The sequence below is a fragment of the Cavia porcellus genome, unplaced genomic scaffold, assembly GCF_034190915.1.
Source record: "Cavia porcellus strain 051 isolate PalLab524CR breed Dunkin Hartley unplaced genomic scaffold, mCavPor4.1 scaffold_4, whole genome shotgun sequence".
Lineage (NCBI taxonomy): Eukaryota > Metazoa > Chordata > Mammalia > Rodentia > Caviidae > Cavia > Cavia porcellus.
The window spans coordinates 63,436,105-63,454,251 of NW_026947487.1; the positions used below are offsets into that span (position 1 = coordinate 63,436,105).

The 18,147-nt window shown below is 38.1% G+C and overlaps 1 non-coding gene across 1 annotated transcript; it reads left to right on the forward strand.

Moving 5' to 3' along the window:
• The first annotated feature begins 501 nt into the window (after window positions 1-501).
• On the forward strand, window positions 502-627 carry LOC111753864 (U6atac minor spliceosomal RNA). Its single transcript, XR_002788640.2, has one exon. It is a non-coding gene; the product is annotated as a U6atac minor spliceosomal RNA (small nuclear RNA).
• Window positions 628-18,147: the final 17,520 nt, after the last annotated feature.

Genomic DNA, 18,147 nt, shown 5'->3' on the forward strand with positions numbered 1-18,147 from the left:
ATATATAATAAAATCCAATAAGATACAGCATGATAAAACTGATGGAGGCAGAAGAACAAAATCTTGATGAGACTTCAAAACAAGCTGATATTAAATCAGCACTAGCTATTGTAATATCTTATTTTCTTCAAAATAACTTCATACTACCACAGACAATAAAATAAAAAACCCCAGAATAAAACCATTCTAATTAATGAATGAAAACATTATAAGGCTTCAAAACAATATAATGGGAAGCATGATTATCACATACTTTTATGTATTCTCACCATTTTTTACACTAGAGAAACTATTCGGTATTTATACATGTGAGTTTGATTTATTTCACTTATGAATATGGTCTCAAGCTGTGCCCATTTATTTATAAATATCTCAATGTGATCATTCTTTATAGTTCAGTAGTACTCCATTGTACAAAAATACCACCACGTTTTTATCCATTCCTCAGTTGATGGACACTTAGGTTGTTTCCAAGATCTGGCTATTAGAAATTGTGCTGCTGTGTTTTATGAAAGGAGAGAAGGTTAGCACTCCCCTTGACAAGGATGGAAGAGGCCCTTGGGCCTGACAACATGCATACGGTTAAGGCATTGCCACCTACTTCGTGGCATCTAACCACTGTTTTTTGAAGCGATAGTATATGAAGTTATATTCAAATATTTCAAGGAAAAAGACAGACACTATGGTAACTACTATTAAGTCTGGTTATTTGGTGGTGAAGCACTAGGTTGCTGAAACAGTCATGCTTTGACCTGTATTGCTATGTTGTTTATGGCCTCTTTTATCTCAATCTCTCCCTTATTCATTAAAAAAATTATTTAGTTATTTTTTATGGTTTTTTTAATTAAGGGAAAATTTTAAAAAATTAGCAGGGTATATTATAGTAAGTTTTTTTGATTTCCTATTAACTTGATTTGAAGTCCTATAATACTCCCACTATCTTGTTTTGACTGATTAGACTCTGTTCCGTTCTGTATGATGGTATCAAGTTTGAGGGTACAGGCAACTACTTTGAAGGCAATAAGATTCACTAAGATGCCCATTCTGGTTTGACTATTATCTCCTTTGGAAGTCCTGTAATGTTTACAATGTTTAAGTTTTATTGGTCTTGTTCTCTACTATTTTGTTCAACTTTATAATACCTAATGAGATAGACAATTCTTTTTAAGGAAGCAAGAGGCATTATGGTAACCATTGTTGATAACCTTGTACTCTGTTTTTACATCATGTGCTATGTCTATCCCTGGTTTTGACTGACAGCTTTGTTTTGCCATATTTGACTTTATTCTCTTCCAAAAAAATGTAATAAGAACCAAGGAGTAATAAAATCTAAAATGGGTAAATTTTGCTGTAAAAAAGAGAGGGGAAAAAAGTGCTCTAAAGGATACAACTGCAAGTGTGTTTAGGGGTGTTAAATAGCTGACCATATTAATGTTTTCAGTTGGATCATTGAACACAACTGTTTGCAGTCTCACTGTTTGAATGTCCACTTTGTATGCTTTGATACTGTGATTTGAGCAACTATCTCTAAGATGATAATGTATAATCTATTAACTGATGATTTCTTACTGTTTTTTTGTAGTTCTGTATTATTTGTACCCTTACACTGCTTTGTTTTTTGTTTTTTCTTTTTTTACTTTTAAATAAAACTTAAAAAAAAGAAATTGTGCTGCTATAAACATGGGTGCACATATAAAACTGTGGTGTGATGTTTTCAGTTCTTCTGGGAATATGCCTAGAAGTAGAATGGCTGGAACAAATGGGACTTCCAATCCCAGCTTTTTGAGAAATCTCCAGACTGACCTCCACAATGGTTGTACCAGTCTACACTCCCACCAAGAGTGCAAGACAGTTCCTTTTTTCCCACAGCCTCTCCAGCATTTGTTGTTGGTAGTTTTCTTGATCCTGGCCATTCTTTCAGGAGTGAGATGGAATCTCAGTGTGGTTTTAATTTGCATTTCTCTAATGAGTAATGATGATGAACATTTTTTTCATGTATTTATTTGCCATTTGTATTTCTTCATCTGAGAACTGTGTATTTATCACAGATGCCCATTTTTGGATTGGGTCTTTGAATTTTGAGGGTCTGAATTTTTAAAAATTCTTTATATGTTTTAGACAAGAGTCCCTTGTCTGAGAGAGAGTTCACTAAAATCTTTTCTCAGTTTGTGGGTTTTCTTTTCACTATGCTGGAGATTTCTTTTGACATGCAGAAACTTTTTAATAAGAAGTGGTCCCAGTTATTGATTCTGGGAAGTATTTCCTGTGTGGTTTGAGTCCTATTCATGAATTCTCTACCTACTCCTATGTCTTCAAGGTTTCTACCCAATTTGTCTTCCAATAGTTTTAGTGTTTCTGTTTTAATATTCAGATCTTTGACCTATTTAGATTTTAATTTAGTACATGGTGATAGACATGGGTCTAGCTTTAGTTTTCGGCAAATGGAGAGCCAGTTTTTCCAGCACCATTTATTAAAGAGACTGTCGTTCTTCCAGTGAACCTGCTTGGCTCCTTTATCAAAGATAAGGTGGTTGAGTGTGTTTGTAGTTGTGGTTGTATCTTCTAATTTATTCCATTGATCTTCAGCTCTGTTTTGATTCCAATACCATGTTGATTTTACTATGGTTGCTTTGTAGTATAACTTCAAGTCAGGGATTGTGATGCCTCCTGCTTTGCCTTTGCTCCTTAGAACTGTCTTTGCTATTCTAGGTCTCTTCTTGCTCCAGATGAATTTTAGGAGTGATTTCTTGAGATCTATGAGGTATGTTGATGATATTTTTATTGGGATTGCATTGAATCTGTATAATAGTTTTGGGAGAATGGCCATTTTCACAATATTTATTCTTCCTCTCCAAGGGCAAGGGATGATTTTCCATTTTCTGAGATCCTCTTCAATTTCTTTTTTCAGTGTATTATAATTTTCCTGTATAGATCTTTCTCTTCTTTCATGGGAATAATTCCTAAATATTTCATTTTTTTGATTGCTAGTGCAAAAGGTGTGGCTTCTCTTATTTCTCTCTCTGTGATTTTGTTGTTAGTATATAGGAATGCTATTGATTTTTGAGCACTGATTTTGTATACAGCTACATTGCTGAATTTATTTATTATATCTAGGAGTCTTTCAATGGAGTTTTGGAGGTCTTCAATGTAGAATATCATGTCATCTGTAAATAATGTTAATTTGGCTTCTTTTCCTATTCTTATCCCTTTTATTTATCTCTTTTGTCTAATTGTTCTGGCTAGTATTTCCAGCAGTATATTAAATAGGAGCAGTGATAAGGGACATCCTTGTTTTGTGCCTGATTTTAAAGTAAAGGCCTTCAATTTTTGGCCATTTAGTATGATACTGGCTGCTGGTTTGTCATAAACGGCCTTCATTATATTGAGGTAAAGACCATCTATTCCAGTTTTCTGTAAAGTTCTTATCATAAATGAATGTTGGACCTTATTAAAGGCTTTTTCTGCATCTATAGAAATGATCATGTGATTCTTATCTTTGACTTTATTGATAAGGTGGGTTATATTTATTAATTTACGTATGTTGAACCATCCTTGCATTCCTGGGATGAATCCCACTTGGTCATGGTGTATAATTTTCTTGATGATTTGCTGCATCCTATTTGCCAATATTTTATTGAGGATTTTTGTATCTCTGTTCATTAGGGAGATTGGTCTATAGTCCTCTTTTTTAGTTAGGTCTTTCTCAGGTTTTGGTACTAGAGTAATATTTGCTTCCAGAAATGATTTAGGAAGGATTGCTTCCCTTTCAATTTCATTGAAGTGTTTGAGGAGTTGTTAGCATTAAGTCTTCTTTGTACTTCTTGTAGAAATCTGCAGTGAATCCATCTGGGCCTGGGCTCTTCTTTGTAGGTAAGTACTTAATTACATTTTCAATTTCATTAATAGAAATTGGGTTATTCAGCAGTTTTACATCTTCTTGACCTAGATTTGGTACTTCATATGTTTCTAGGAACCTATTTCTTCTGTGTTTTCAAATGTATGAGAGTAGAGGTTTTTGAAATAGGTGTTGATCTTCTGTATTTTTACAGAGTCTGTAGTGATTTCATCTTTTTCATTCCTCATTGTATGAATCTGAGCTTTTTCTTCCCTTTTTAAAATAAGATTGGCTAGGGGCTTATCAATTTTATTCATTCTTTCAAAGAACCAATTCTTTGATTCATTGATTCTTTGGATTGTTTTCTTAGTCTCTATTGCATTAATTTCTGCTCTGATTTTTATAATTTCCTTCCTTCTTTTGGCTTTGGACTTGACTTGCTCTTCTTTTTCTAGCTGTTTGAGGTGTAGCATCAGGTTATTTATTTGTATTCATTCTGTTTTCCTGATGTGGGAACTCAGTGCAATAAATTTTCCTCTGAGGACAGCTTTCATTGCATCCCACAGATTCTGGTAAGTTATATTTGTATTTTCGTTTGCTTGTAGATCTTCTTTAATTTCTTTTTTAATTTCCCCTGTGACCTACTGATTACTCAAGAGTATGTTTTTCAGTTTCCATGTGTTTGTGGGATTTTGGCAGTTTCTTTTATCATTATTTTCTAATTTCATGACGCTGTGGTCCGATAACATGCGTGGGATAGTTTCAACTCTTTTGCATTTATTTAAGTATGTTCTGTGGGCTAATATGTGATCTATTTTAGAGAATGTCCCATATACTGCTGAGAATAATGTGTATTCTGATGTTGTTGGATGGAGCACTTTGTATATGTCTATCAAGTCCATTTGTTCACAGGTGTGATTCATTTCTGTTATTTCTTTGCTGATTTTCTGACTGATCTGTCCATTGGTGTCAATGGTGTGTTAAGATATGTTATAATTGTATTACTGCTAATTTGATTTTTCATTTCTGTTAATACTTGCTTTATATAACTGGATGCTCTGGAATTTGGTGCATATATATTTAAGATTATTTTCTCTTCTTCTTGATGTTTTCCCCTAACCAGTATGTAATAATCTTCTTTATCTCTTCTGATCATTATTCGTTTAAAGTTCACATTGTCTGCAAAGTTCACAAAGAAATTAATGCAATAGAGACTAAGAATAGCTACCCCTGCTTTTTTGGTGGGGGTTCCTATTGCATGAAGTATTGTTTCTCATCCTTTGACTTTCAGTCTGTGAGTATCCTTTTGTGTTAGATGGGTTTCTTATAGACAGCATATGGTTGGATTTTGTTTCTTGATCCATTATGCCAGTCTCTTTTTTTAAATTGGTGCATTGAGACCAGTTACATTAATGGTTATAACTGTTATATATTGTTTTATTGTTGACATGTTGTCTTGCTGCTGTTGCATCTTTATCTTTCCATTCTGTTTAACTATCTGCTTTTCTTGGTGGTTTTTTCCTAAGTGTATCTAATGTGTCTTTCAGTATCTTTGCAGGGTTGGCTTGGTGATCATGAAGTTCTTTAGGTGTTCTTTGTCATGGAAGTAGCTTATTTCTCCATCAGTTTTGAAGGACAGTTTTTCAGGGTACATCATTCTAGGTTGGAAATCATTTTCCTTTAGGATCTGAAATACTTCACTCGATGCTCTTTTTGACTTTATTGTTTGTGCTTAGACATCTACTGTGATTCTCATAGGTTTTCCTTTATAGGTGATCTCTCTTTTCTCTCTGACAGCTTTTACTATTCTATTATTGTGTTGGATTTCTGGGATGGTGATTATTATATGTCTGGGTGTAGTTTTATTTTGGTTATGGCTATTTGGAGTTCTATATGCTGCACTGATCCTAATGTCAGTTTCCCTTTTCATAAATGTTTGGGAAATTTTCAGCTATTACTTCTCTAAATATCCTCTTGACATCCTTTATGTTGTCCCCTTCTTTTTCATTTATCCCTATCAATAATATGTTGTTTTTCTTTACATCATCTTGCTGCTGTTGAATTGTTATTTCCTGATTCATTGTTATTTTTAAAAGATCTTTCCTTTCCTGTTCACTAGCTGCAATCTTGTCTTCAAGGTCTGAAATTCTATCTTCACTTTCATTGAGGTGGCTTTTACAACTTTCAATGGAATTTTTGATTTCCTGTATATCTCTTTGTATCTGCTTTATATATTCCATTTGTTTTTTATATTGTTCATCCAGGGATTCTACCTTTTTATTTAGTTCCTCCAATTTTAAACTGTGTCTTCTTTAGATATGTTCAGCATCTCTTTCATTTCTTTTATCATTTCTTATTTTACTTGAGAGATTATTTCTAGTTTGAATTCCTTTAAAGCTTCCTGGAGTTGCTTCTTTGTTTCAGTTGCTATTATGTCAGGTATTTCAGGAGTATGGCATATGCTTTCTTCTGTGTATATAGCTCCTAAGGTTTCTTGTGATGGGCTGGAGGTTTGAGATTGTATTATGGTTTTTTGTTTTGTCATTTTCCTATATTTCCGTGTTTCAAGCATTATTCTAAGGCTTCCTCAGGGCCTGTTGGAAATCCTCTTCTATGCCCTCAGCTCCTGGGACTCTGGCCACCCAGTTTCTGGATTGAGAGAGGGACACTGCAGGTGGGGCAGGTAGGCCCAAGCCCTACGTTTCAGGTTGAGTGTGGCAGGAATCTGTGAAGTTTCTTGGCTGGTGGGAGCAGTGATCCCAAACTCCCTGCTTCCAGATGGTGCAGGGACACTCACCTCAGGCTGCCCAGTTTCCAGAATTTAGGGTGCCTTCAGGCCCAAAACCCCAGAGTCCGCCAAGCAGGGCAAGAAAGTAGGGCACTTGGGGCAGGCAGGCTCAAGAACCACTGAACTGGTCCAGTGCAGCAGGAAGCTGCAAAGTTCCAAAGTGAAGCCAAAGTGAGGATCCCAGACTCCCTGGGCTTGGGGGATGGTGTGGGGACACTCACCTCAGGCGACCCAGCCTCCAGAACTGAGGGTGCCAGCAGGTCCAGAACCCCAGAGTCCGCTAAGCACGACAGGGAGCAGGGCAGTTGGTGCAGGCAGGCTCAAGACCTGCTGAGCTGGTCCAGTAGAGAGCCGATTTTTACAGCACCATTTATTAAAGAAGCTGTTTTTTTTTTTTTCCAGTGAAGGCATTAGGCATATTTGTCAAAGATAAAGTGGCTGAGTGTGTCTGGAGTTATTTCTGCATGTTTTAATCTGTTACATTGATTGTCCAGGTCTGTTTTTTGCCAGTACTATGCTGTTTTTACCACAGTAGTTCTGTAGTATAATTTCAAGTAAGAGAATGTGATGCCTCCTGCCTTGCCTTTGCTGCCTGGAATTGCCTTTGCTATTCTAGATCTTTTCTGATTCCAAATGAATTTTAAGATTTTTTGCTAATTTTGTGAGATACGTTATTGGAATTTGGACTTTGGGATTACATTAGGTCTGTATAGCAATTTTGGAAATATGGCCATTTTTACTATATTGGTTCTTCCTACAGAAAAGCAAGAGATATATTTCCATTTTCTGATATCCTTTTCTAGGGTACTGTCATTTTCAATGTAGAAGTCTTACTTCCTTTGGTCCTAGATATTTCATTTTTTGGGATGTATGGTGAAAGATGTTATCTCCATAGTTTCTCTCTTAGTGAGTTTGTTATTTGTGTACAGGAATGCTATTGACATTTGAGTTTTGACTTTATTTCCAGCTTCATGACTGAATTTGGTTATTACATCTAGAAGTCTTTTGGCAAAGCTTTCAGGGTGCTCTGTGTAAAGTACCATGTCATCCTCAAATAGTGATAATTCATTTGACTTCTTCCTTTCTTAACCATGTTCCCTGTATTTCTCTCTCTAATCTAATTGCTCTGACCAATGTTTCCAGAACTATATTGCATAAGAGTGGTGACAGTAGACATCCTTGTCTTGTTCTTGATTTTGAGTGAATGCTGTACTTTTTTGTCTATTTAGTATGATGCTGCTTGCTGATTTGTCATAAATGGCTTTTATCAAATTGAGGTAAAGACAATTCCAATTTTCTGTAGATTTTTTTATCGTGAATGGGTGTGAGCTTAGTCAAATGCTTTTACTGCATCTATTGAAATCATACAGATTTTTTTCCTTGGCTCTGTTAATATGGTGTAATACATTTATTGATTTGTGTATGTTGAACTACCCCTGTATCTCTGGGATGATCCTACTTTGTCATAATGTATAATGTTCTTGATTATTTGTTGCATTCTGTTTTCCACTACCTTGTTGAGGATTTTTGCATCAATTTTCATTAAGGAGTTACATCTGTAGCACTCTTTTCTGTCTGAGTCCTTCTCTGGTTTCTTTATCAGGGTAATGCTTGCTTCCAGGAATGACTTTGGAAATACTGCTTCCCTATTTCCTCTGAGGTTCAGGCTGGCCTCTGGCTGTGAGGTTAGAACCAGATTTGCCTAGTCCACAGCAGCCCCTGTGGCTCCTGCAGGCTTGAACTCAGGTGGGATCCAGTAGATGGAGCCAACAGCTGCTCTGAATCCTGAGCTCAGTTGGCCTCTCTTTTAGATAGCTTCTGACCAACTGCCTTCTTGTGGGATGTCCATAGGGAATAACTCACCAGCCACTGCAGTCCACTATCCCTACTCTGCTCCACTGGCACACTTCTTCATGGAGGCTTCTAGGGTTACCAGCAGTCACTGTGTGTCTGCAAGTTCAGGCTGCTTCTCCTATGAAGTGAGTCTGGCTTCAGAGAGAAAGTCCTGCCTGCTTCCTCCTTCTTTGTTGACGTTTCTCTCTTTACCTTTGGGTTTCAGTTCTTGCTTCAGATCCTTCCATGTCCTGGGGACCCACTTCCCTCCTTCTTCTTTTCCTTACATTGCCATATTTCAGTGTTTGGACACCAAATTTCAGAGACGCTCTTTCTGTGCTGCTCACCACCCCTCTGTCTTCCTGGAAGTCCAGTGATGGACACTGTGCCCATTGAGACACTTGGTTAAGAACTGAGGGCATTGTTTCTTGACTTTGAGAGTCTAAAATATTTATTGTTTAGCTCTTTACAAAAAAATTTACTGACCATTTGTTTAAAACAGATATCAACATTGTACTTTATATAAAAAAGTTATAGTCATGTGTTTTTATAAGACAACTCTAAGATGTGTTTGTTGGATGAGTGTGTGTGTGTGTGTGTGTGTGTGTGTGTGTTAAAGATCCAGGACCCTTTGTTAGTCATACTTGAATTTAACCCAATATGGCAGACTCTAGCCTCAATGTCCTGATTGTTGACTGACAACCAGGTTACTTGAGCAGTTTCCCTATAGCAAGTAGGCAGCTACATTAACATCTCCTTATGTAGCATGTCTGTATTCTCAAGGGGCTGCTTATTTCCTTCCTGAGAGATCACCAAGCATTTGATAACTATTCCTGAGACGCAGCTTAAGATTTCATTGTCATCCCGTAGACAAGCCTGGGGCTTGTTTGGAGAAATAAACTCTGCAGACTTGCTTTTCTGAACTCCTCATATTACCCATTGTCTCATTTAATCCTCCCAGTTTCTCTGTAAGGTATTATCTTCCTTTAACAGATGAAGAAATAAAAGACAGAGCTTTTCTTCAAGTGCTGGCTTGGATTCCTTGGTGTATGGTACAGGGATAAGGGGTACAAACAGGTGTGGGCATAAACAGAGGCAATCTCTACCTTGAATGAAAAGCCAACAGAGCATTATTATCCAAATGTGGAAACCATCCATAAAAAGGAAATCTCTTTTTTCCTGGAGTATGCAAGCAAATTAAAAAGCATCCTTTATGCACAGCAGGAATTTCAGGAGCAGATGCTCGCCTTGCAGCTTGCTGTTCCTTGTCAATTTGTTCTGCAGGCCATGGCGACAGGCCAGCTGTGTGCATCAGTGGAAGAAGAAACAGCCCAAGTCCCTGAATTCTCTACAGCTTCTATATAGGATTTAGGAATTTGGGGAGAAGAACTTACTTCCATTCCTCAATCCTTTCTACATGCTCATTGATGCATAAAATGAATTCATCAAGGGACAAAGACTTTCACTTGGTAACTGGAAATACATTTCTGAGTATCAACTCCCTAAAGCTCCCATACCACCCTATGTGTCTTAATCATCTTACACAAATGTGGATCATGCATTATATTTATATGTCTTCAACATCCAGCATAGTCTAGATCTAAAATAAATAGCTTTTTAAATATTTGTTGAATAAATGAAAATTTACATTTGCACTTAGTCCAAAGTGACCAATATTAGACTCGTCTCTGACAGCTGGTTCTCATGGGGATGGGTCTGAGTAGTCAGTGGTGAGGGAGGACCTCCAGGAGAGGAGGAATGAACCAGAGAGAGGAGACTGACTGATAAGACTGAAGTGAATCTCACCTTTCAGTTTTTTTTGTGGTCAGCCCTAACTTAGCCAGCTGAAAATGGAGCTTTTGGGCAATACAGGAAAACGTTACTCCACTTATACTGTGCACAGTTAATGCCTATGAGTATAAGCCCTCTTATATCTAAAATGCATAGCATGCTGTGTAGAACTACAATGCTAACAACACTAATGATGGAAAATGTGTTAGCAGGGCACTTGTGTTTTTGTGTGTTGACAGAGAGGTTTTTCTTTCTTCTGTGACTTGCGGTTAGGGACTGAGGTCAATGGCCTTGACTGCCTTAGTCTGTATGCCTAGGAAGTCAGCTGTGGGACATCGTTGCAGTAAATGGAAATTTGTGACTTGTCCAAAGCACAAGTACTGGACTAGAAATGCTTGGGGTTTAATGCGTCTAGAGAGCAGTCCTCAACAAACAACTGGTGGGAGTCAGGGGGAAAGTCCTCCAGCCCCTCATTCTCCAGTGTGATGATGTAGAGATGGGTGTCTGGGAATGTTTCCCACAGATTTCTGTGAGCGTAAGCTCTGGTTGCCTCCACTAGTACCTAATTTGATATCATATCCCTTCCCTCTCTTGCTTCTTACTCGTCTACTAGAAATAGTGCTTCTTATGCTTTGCCCAAAACTTTTTGCATTTAAATGACAGGGAAATCCTTTAGGGAACCTAAAGGAGGGCAGAGGGCAGTAGGCCTTGCACACTAGATACTGGTATTTTGTGGTTATTATTTAACAACTGCTGTGTGTGTGTGTGTGTGTGTGTGTGTGTGTGGGTGTGGGTGTGTGGGTGCAGTGGCTATGAGCTATGGAGGGAAGGAATGAGGATGTGTGGATTTCCCTTGACACTTGACTTCCTTGCCTCACTGTGGGCTATTAATTCACTGGTGCTTAGTGGGTGAGAATCATTCTTGTCTACAAGTAATTGCATCATTCAGGAGAATCTCCTTTGCTTCAAATAGAGTCTTTTATGACCAGTCATTCATCAATTTGGGAATTGCTGCTACTGGCTTTGCTCAGGTGCATCTCCTTGAGAAATCCCAGGTGATGAGATTCATGTCACTTTCATCCTAGTCATGTGCCAGACCCTCTGCCCTATCCTCTCCTCACTGGGCGGTGCTCAGTGGCACATGGTAAGATGCACAGGGCACTCAGGTGAGGCAAAGGGGCGAGGCAGCTTTGCTCAGTGCCCTGTGTCTCCAGAGCTAAATGGCTCAGCTGTAACCCTGAAGCATGGGACATAATAAGGCAGCAGTGTCAGAGCATTATGAATGTGTCAGGATGATGAATTTACTGTAACAGTATCACCATCAGCAGGACACAGAACACACGATATCTCAATCAGTCACTTTCCATGGACATGCATTATGTGGACTCAGGCTTTCTTGTTTCCTCTCCTTTTTTTTTTTTTTTTTTTTTTTTTTTTTTTGTGGTTCTGAGTGATGCTTACTTAGAATGTAGTAGTGAGAAAGGCAGGGGTAGATAATAATTTTAGATATCATTGTTTAACTGCTGTGGGCAGGAGGCAAGGAGCTGTGGAATGTGTGTGTGTGTTTGTGTTTGTGTGTGTGTAAGAAAGGAAAGAGGATTAGAAAAGGGCAGTAAAGGAGGGGCATGGGGATGGATGGAAGAAGATTATTACTAAAGCATTTAGGCCTTGGAGAAAGTCTTTTTTAGTTCACTTAGGAGCCCTCTGTGATTAAGAATTTCCTGTTCTCCCTGTCTAGGGTCAGCCTGCTCAAACCACAGCAAAACTGGAAGCGATTTGCAGTCATTACTGGCATATGAACTGGAAAATGATCTTTCACAACCCATGCATGTCTCCATTGCTTTCAGCTTTGCCATGAATGCCCCTCGCTCTGCAGATGCTGACCCCTGCCTGGGACTGTTAGACACATCTCAGCAATGTGTTCCGCTTCCCTTGTGGGACAGGTGGCAGTTTTGTCAGAACAGGACATCTCTCTCTTTCCTCAGCAGTGCCTCACACAGTGCTGCAGGAGTGTGTATAATTTTTATGGCTGAAAATTTGGGGCATAATTGGAGGGCACTAAATACTATGAATTGAAGACTTAAATTTGTCTGATAAATGTGACATTTTAGGGAGAATACAGGGAAGACAAGATACTGAATGCTTCACAGTAGGGTAGGTGTAAGTAGGCTGACTAATATTTCCCCGAAAAATATCAGATCCCAATGGCTGGAATTTATAAACATTATCTTAAGATGAGAAAATGCTGTTTCAGATGTAATTAAAGTTTGACTTTTGTGGTGATGGGAATCAGGTTGAGTTTGTGCGTGTTAAACAAGTACCCTGCACCTGAGCTGCACCCTCGGATCTTGGCGAGGATCCTGACATGGAGGGATTATCCTGAACCACCCAGATGGGCTCTGAACCCAGTCACAAATATCCGTTAAGAGGAAGACAGAGTGAGATTACACACTTGGAGGAGGAAGGGAGGTGAAGAAAGAGGCAGACACTAGAGTGACAGGGTGTGGGAATACAGGGTTTTCATTCTAATGTAATTGAGTTTATTGATCTTTTACTTAGAGTTTGGCTTTTTGTATGTTAGTTAAGAAATTCTTTCCTACCTTTAGATCATAATGATATAATATGTTTTCTGCAAAATTTTTAGGTTTTTTCATATTTATTTCATCCATGTGAATTTTACTACATATGATGTGAAGCAGGCACCTAAATTACACACACACACACTCACACACACACATTTAAAAATGTTATTAAAACTTTTGACATTTAAAAAACTCATTATTATTTCCCTGTGTTCTACTTAATGTTTTTATACTATTCCCATATTGCTGGGCATTCGTTTTATTTTCATGTTTTCTTATTGTAAATAGTAGTACCATAATGAACATCTTTGTGCATAAAATGTCTTTTTAAAGTTTGAACAACTAGAATGGAATTTTGTTTTCAAAATAATTTTATTTTTTAAAAAAATAATTTTATTTTTAAGTTCTTAGGAATTTTTTCATACTGAGGTCTTTATTATCACTGAGAACTTTCATAATTTCTTATTATATCTCATAATTTTGCCACTTCTTGCCTCCATAGAGAATATTTTCTAAAAATATTGAGATATTTTCCTAAAGATTGAGGGCAGAATGAGTGAAAAATAATTATATGGGAACGGCATTTGATGAGGGAGAAAGAAGAGGGGCTTAAAGGAATTAGTCCCAAAGTAGTTCTGATTTGGTGTCACAAATGGGGATATTTCAATTGATTTCCTTAACTTTGCCTTCCTTCCTTCCTCATGTCCTCTGATTCTGTATACAGATTTTAGAGTATGGTGGCTTTTTGACAGATTATTTAAATCTCAGTGATGTGGAACTGCATTCAGATCATTTGTAATGACTATCATCATGGCAAATTAGTTTAGCCTGTCTCAGCTTATTCTCTTTGACAGCTTCATATTTACTTTACACCATAGAAGACAAAACAGAAAACACATGTACAGAGAACTTGCTTTGTTATTATTTAATTACTTTAGTAATAAAAAACATAAGAATGTATTCACAAAAAGAAGCGGGACCTGAAAGATAAAGCAAACTACAGTTTTTTATAGTAGCTTTGATTTACTATTTTTATTTCTCACATGCTGATTTTCTTCATTATTGAATTCTGTCAAATTTACATTTGTCTAGAAAGAAATAGACAAGTGATGGTAATTGCAAGCTATTTAAGTCTGTTTGGATTTTAGAATATGTTCTCTGGGGTTCTGTATCTTCAACCACGACTTTGACAAACAATGAACTTTTACTTATTACTAATTGTAGTTGAAATGCTAAGAATAACTTTAATGTACTTACAAATTTGCTTTTTGATGATTTGTTTCTGTATTACCCTTTCTACAATAGTCCAACAGATGTATTTATCATTCTAGGTATATCTCATTAGCTTCTAGTCTGTGTTTCTAGTTAGTATACAATAAGATGGTAGTGTAAATTGAACACAATAAGAAAGAGGGGTCTATTTTTTCATAGGAAACATGTTATAGCTATCTTCCAATAATCTGGTTCCACAAAGGCAGTATGAGTATATACCTAGTAGTGATCAATTATCAATACAGTAAAACAACTGCCACCAAACCCACATGCAGGAGGGGTGGTTGACCTACACGAAAGCTTGTCTGGGTTTGTATCCTGGTATCACTACGTAATAGCTGTGTGATCTTGATCAAGTTTCTGTCTGTGCCTCAGTCACCTTGTCTGTAAAACAAAGATGAAAAATTAAATGAGTTAATGTGTGTAAAGTGTGTGGCACATGTAAATGCTCAGTAAGTGTTGGTGATTATTATTAGTTTCCATGTGGAACTTTGAATAAAGTCCAAAGATAGTGGGCTTCGTGGAGAATTCCAGAAACTCTACTTTGAAGGAAATCCACGCTAGTGTCATAAATTGAGTTCTGTGTGAAGCAGCTTGGATGATGGAGATTAGCATGCAGTGACCATCCTGAGACTGGCTTTGAGGATTATCCTTCAGATCATCAAAGGAAAAAGCAGGGGTAGGGCATAGGGCATGGTGGGCTGTGATGCAGTCTCAGCAAAGGCCTCTGCCAGCCGCCCAAGAGCCAGAAGCTAGCCTGATCCTTCGGGTTGTTCTGAGTTGGGGTTGGAGGCCCATGGCCTTTATATCTCTGCATCAGGCAATCATCAAATGCAGGATTCCCCAGTAACCAAATGTGACCTTGGAGAAGAAAGATGTTTCTATAGAGATCTTGCAGCTGACAACAGACTGTAGGTGATACTCTCAGCAGTTGGAGAATAAATTCTACAACGTCTAAGTCTTCACTGGATGGTACATGAGTGTCCATGATGGCCATCATAAGTGTCCATGATTTCTGGGGTTGCTACTTTACCTCTTGTTTCTGACACCTTTGAGTCATCCCAGTGGTCCATCTTGCTGCAGTGTCTCCCCACTTGCTCTTCATTCTTCCTTGGTTGCTCCCCAAGTAGAACTTTTACTTTCTTGTCACTGTCATCTGCTGTGATTCCCTCACCTTCTATCCAGACCTCTGCATTCATTTAGGGACCCGAGCTCTTCCTACACTGTTCCATGCTGAGCATCTTCTCCATGAGGTGACCCAACTAATAACACATTGGCTTCAGAGTTCCTTCAGAGGAAGTTCATTTTTCTTCCATCACCATCCTTCACTTCAGGCCAAGCCAACTCTGTCTCCATTTACAGCTGCATTTACTTCCCAGAAGCATATTTGGCTCACTCTACACTGCCCTGTAGCCTCAACATTCTCACAACTTCTGGCAATGTCTCTCCTGCCTGCTTTTACTGTCAGTGTATTTCTGTTGCATACAGAATCAGAAGGATCCCTTGATGTGGTCTGTAGGATTCTTTGAACCCACCTGCCTGGGAACCTCTTATACCACTATCCCCATTGTCTTCTTCATTCTGGCCAAGATGACTTTCTAAGTCCTTTGAAAGCTCTGCCATGTCCTCACTGTCTTTGTGTGCACTGTTCTCTATTCCTAGAGGCCCATGCCCATGCTCAATCACCTCTGCTATGTATTTTGAGCCCAGGGAGTTATCTTGGGCCAAGGATTCCTTCCACAACTCTCAAGGCCACATGGAGGCTCCTGTCAAGATATGGAAGCATGTTCCCTCCTCCCTAGATGTCATGTTTTTGATTAATACCTGCCTTTCCCTCCTCTTCCTGTCCCCCCACCCTCCAGCTATCTAAAACTCCAGAGCCATGTCATTTGCCAGCTAATGGTATTTTGTCAACCATTCACTTTACTTTATCAAATATTCATTTATTTGAACAGATCCTAGAGGCCATGTATTAAAGATGCCAAGATGAGTCAGACATAAAGCCTGCTCTCAAGGATGCCAATAGTAAAAACCATCATGGGAGCCCAGGGGAGACAGCGAAGTCCAGTGTAGGGGTTCTGTGGGGTGAAGGGGCAGACTGACTTATTCTTGGGAATGCAAGGCTATTACAAGTCTTGGAGGATAGGCATACGAGGAGGGGAAGGTATTTTAAGCAGATGAAACAGCAAGTGGAATTGGCCATGATGGCCTTGGTGGTTCCCAGAGTGCAGTGCAGGGAAAGGACAGATGGGAGGAGGGGTGAGGCTGGGGGTGAAGGGTAGGAGAAGGAATGGGTAGAAGAAGGATGATTTGTCCTTTGTAGCACTATTTTCCTCCTTTTATTTCTGGCCCTATTTTTTTGAACTGTTTGTATCTTTATTCTTTTCCTGTAACTCACTTTAAATATTTTATGAACACTAAAGAATATAAATAATGGTTGTTTCAGTTTTTTCTCATTGTTGAGAAAGAATACTTGGCACCCAAAATGAAGGAAGGAATGGTTTCTTTAGCTTACAGTTTTTGGAGGTTTCAGTCCCTACTTGGCTGGTTTCAAGGCAGGGAAACAACCAGAATGAAAAGAACAAAAAGAGGAAAAACACTCCTCCTTCCATCTCTCATACTGTATGTGGTTACCCGCCCCTGGGCGAGTGCTGCGCTCACACTGCTACATCGCAGTGCTAGACAATGAACCAATCACAGATGCTTTCGGAGGGCATTTAAACAGACCACAACAATAGTCAATAAATGTGATGTTTTCCCCTCCATTCACTTGGTTTAAATTTCTATCCAGAACTAAACTTATAAAACTAAGAATAGAATGTTTATTGTTCCTTCCGTTTCCATCATTTTCTTTAAATTATTTCAAATTTTACATCAATTTTAGATATTGATTTGTATAGACCTTTTGTTGTTGTTGTTGCAATGTTTGCTGTTGTGATTGGAAATATCTTCAAATAAAGAAGCCAGTGCATTTTGCCATTCCACTGAGAAAAACCAAGGCTTTATCTTTCATATCTTTAGGCAGGGACATCAGCCTAGTTTTTTTTTTTTTTTTTTTTCTTTTTGAAACAGGATCTCACTATATAGTCCAGAATTGCTTCAAAAGTGGATCCCAGACTCCTGCGTGCTGAGATTACAGTTTTATACCACCATACCCTGATGAAACCTAACATTTTTTGTTGCTGTTTTCTTCATATAAATTACTCTCTTTCCAGTTGCTAGCCCTCAATTTTTATCTCCCTTCTTTTTTTTATTAGTATATTTTTGCAACACAGAGTAAATTAATTGTAGGGGAATTGGCCCATATACATGTTGCATGTTGATTCTCATTCCCTTCCTCTCCTTCCCATCTACCCCATCCCGTTTCCAGCCCTTTAAAGAACCTTCTATTTGATTTCTTAATCCTTGTATTCTTCCTTTTTAGTCTGTTTCATTAATTTCCACTCCAGTCTTTATAATTTCTACTAGTTTTAGATCTGAATTATTTTTCTAGATATTTGAGGCACACAATTAGGTCATTTGGGATCACTTTTGGGATCAATTTTGGGATCACACATTTGGGATCACTTTGTTCTTTTTATTTGTGTATTTACAACTATAAATTTTCTTCTTAGTTTTATTACATAGTGAATACTCAATTATCTTTCAACCTGGTTAAAAAAAAAACCTGTGATATTACAACCTCTTCAAAGTCCTTTCCACAGCTCCCTTTCCTGCTTTCAGCATTGTGTACAAGTGACTGTGTGGAAATATGCTTTTATTTTCCTTCAGGGAATGCCTAGAAGTGGAATGGCTGGGTTGTGTTCTAGGTGTGTATTTCCAAATTAGAAGTGTCATTGTACCTTTCCATCAGTAGTGTGAGTGTTTCAGCTGCTCCATGTTTTCTCTAGTCCTTGGTAGTTTTAGTCTTAAATTTTTAACATACTAGCATGCCTGGAGTGGTGTGTCAATGTAATTTTGAATACATTGTGATGTCTGGTCAGGTACAACCGTGAAACAGCTGCCAGCTAAAGAGCTAGTGGGGAGACAAGATCTTGTAGAATTTG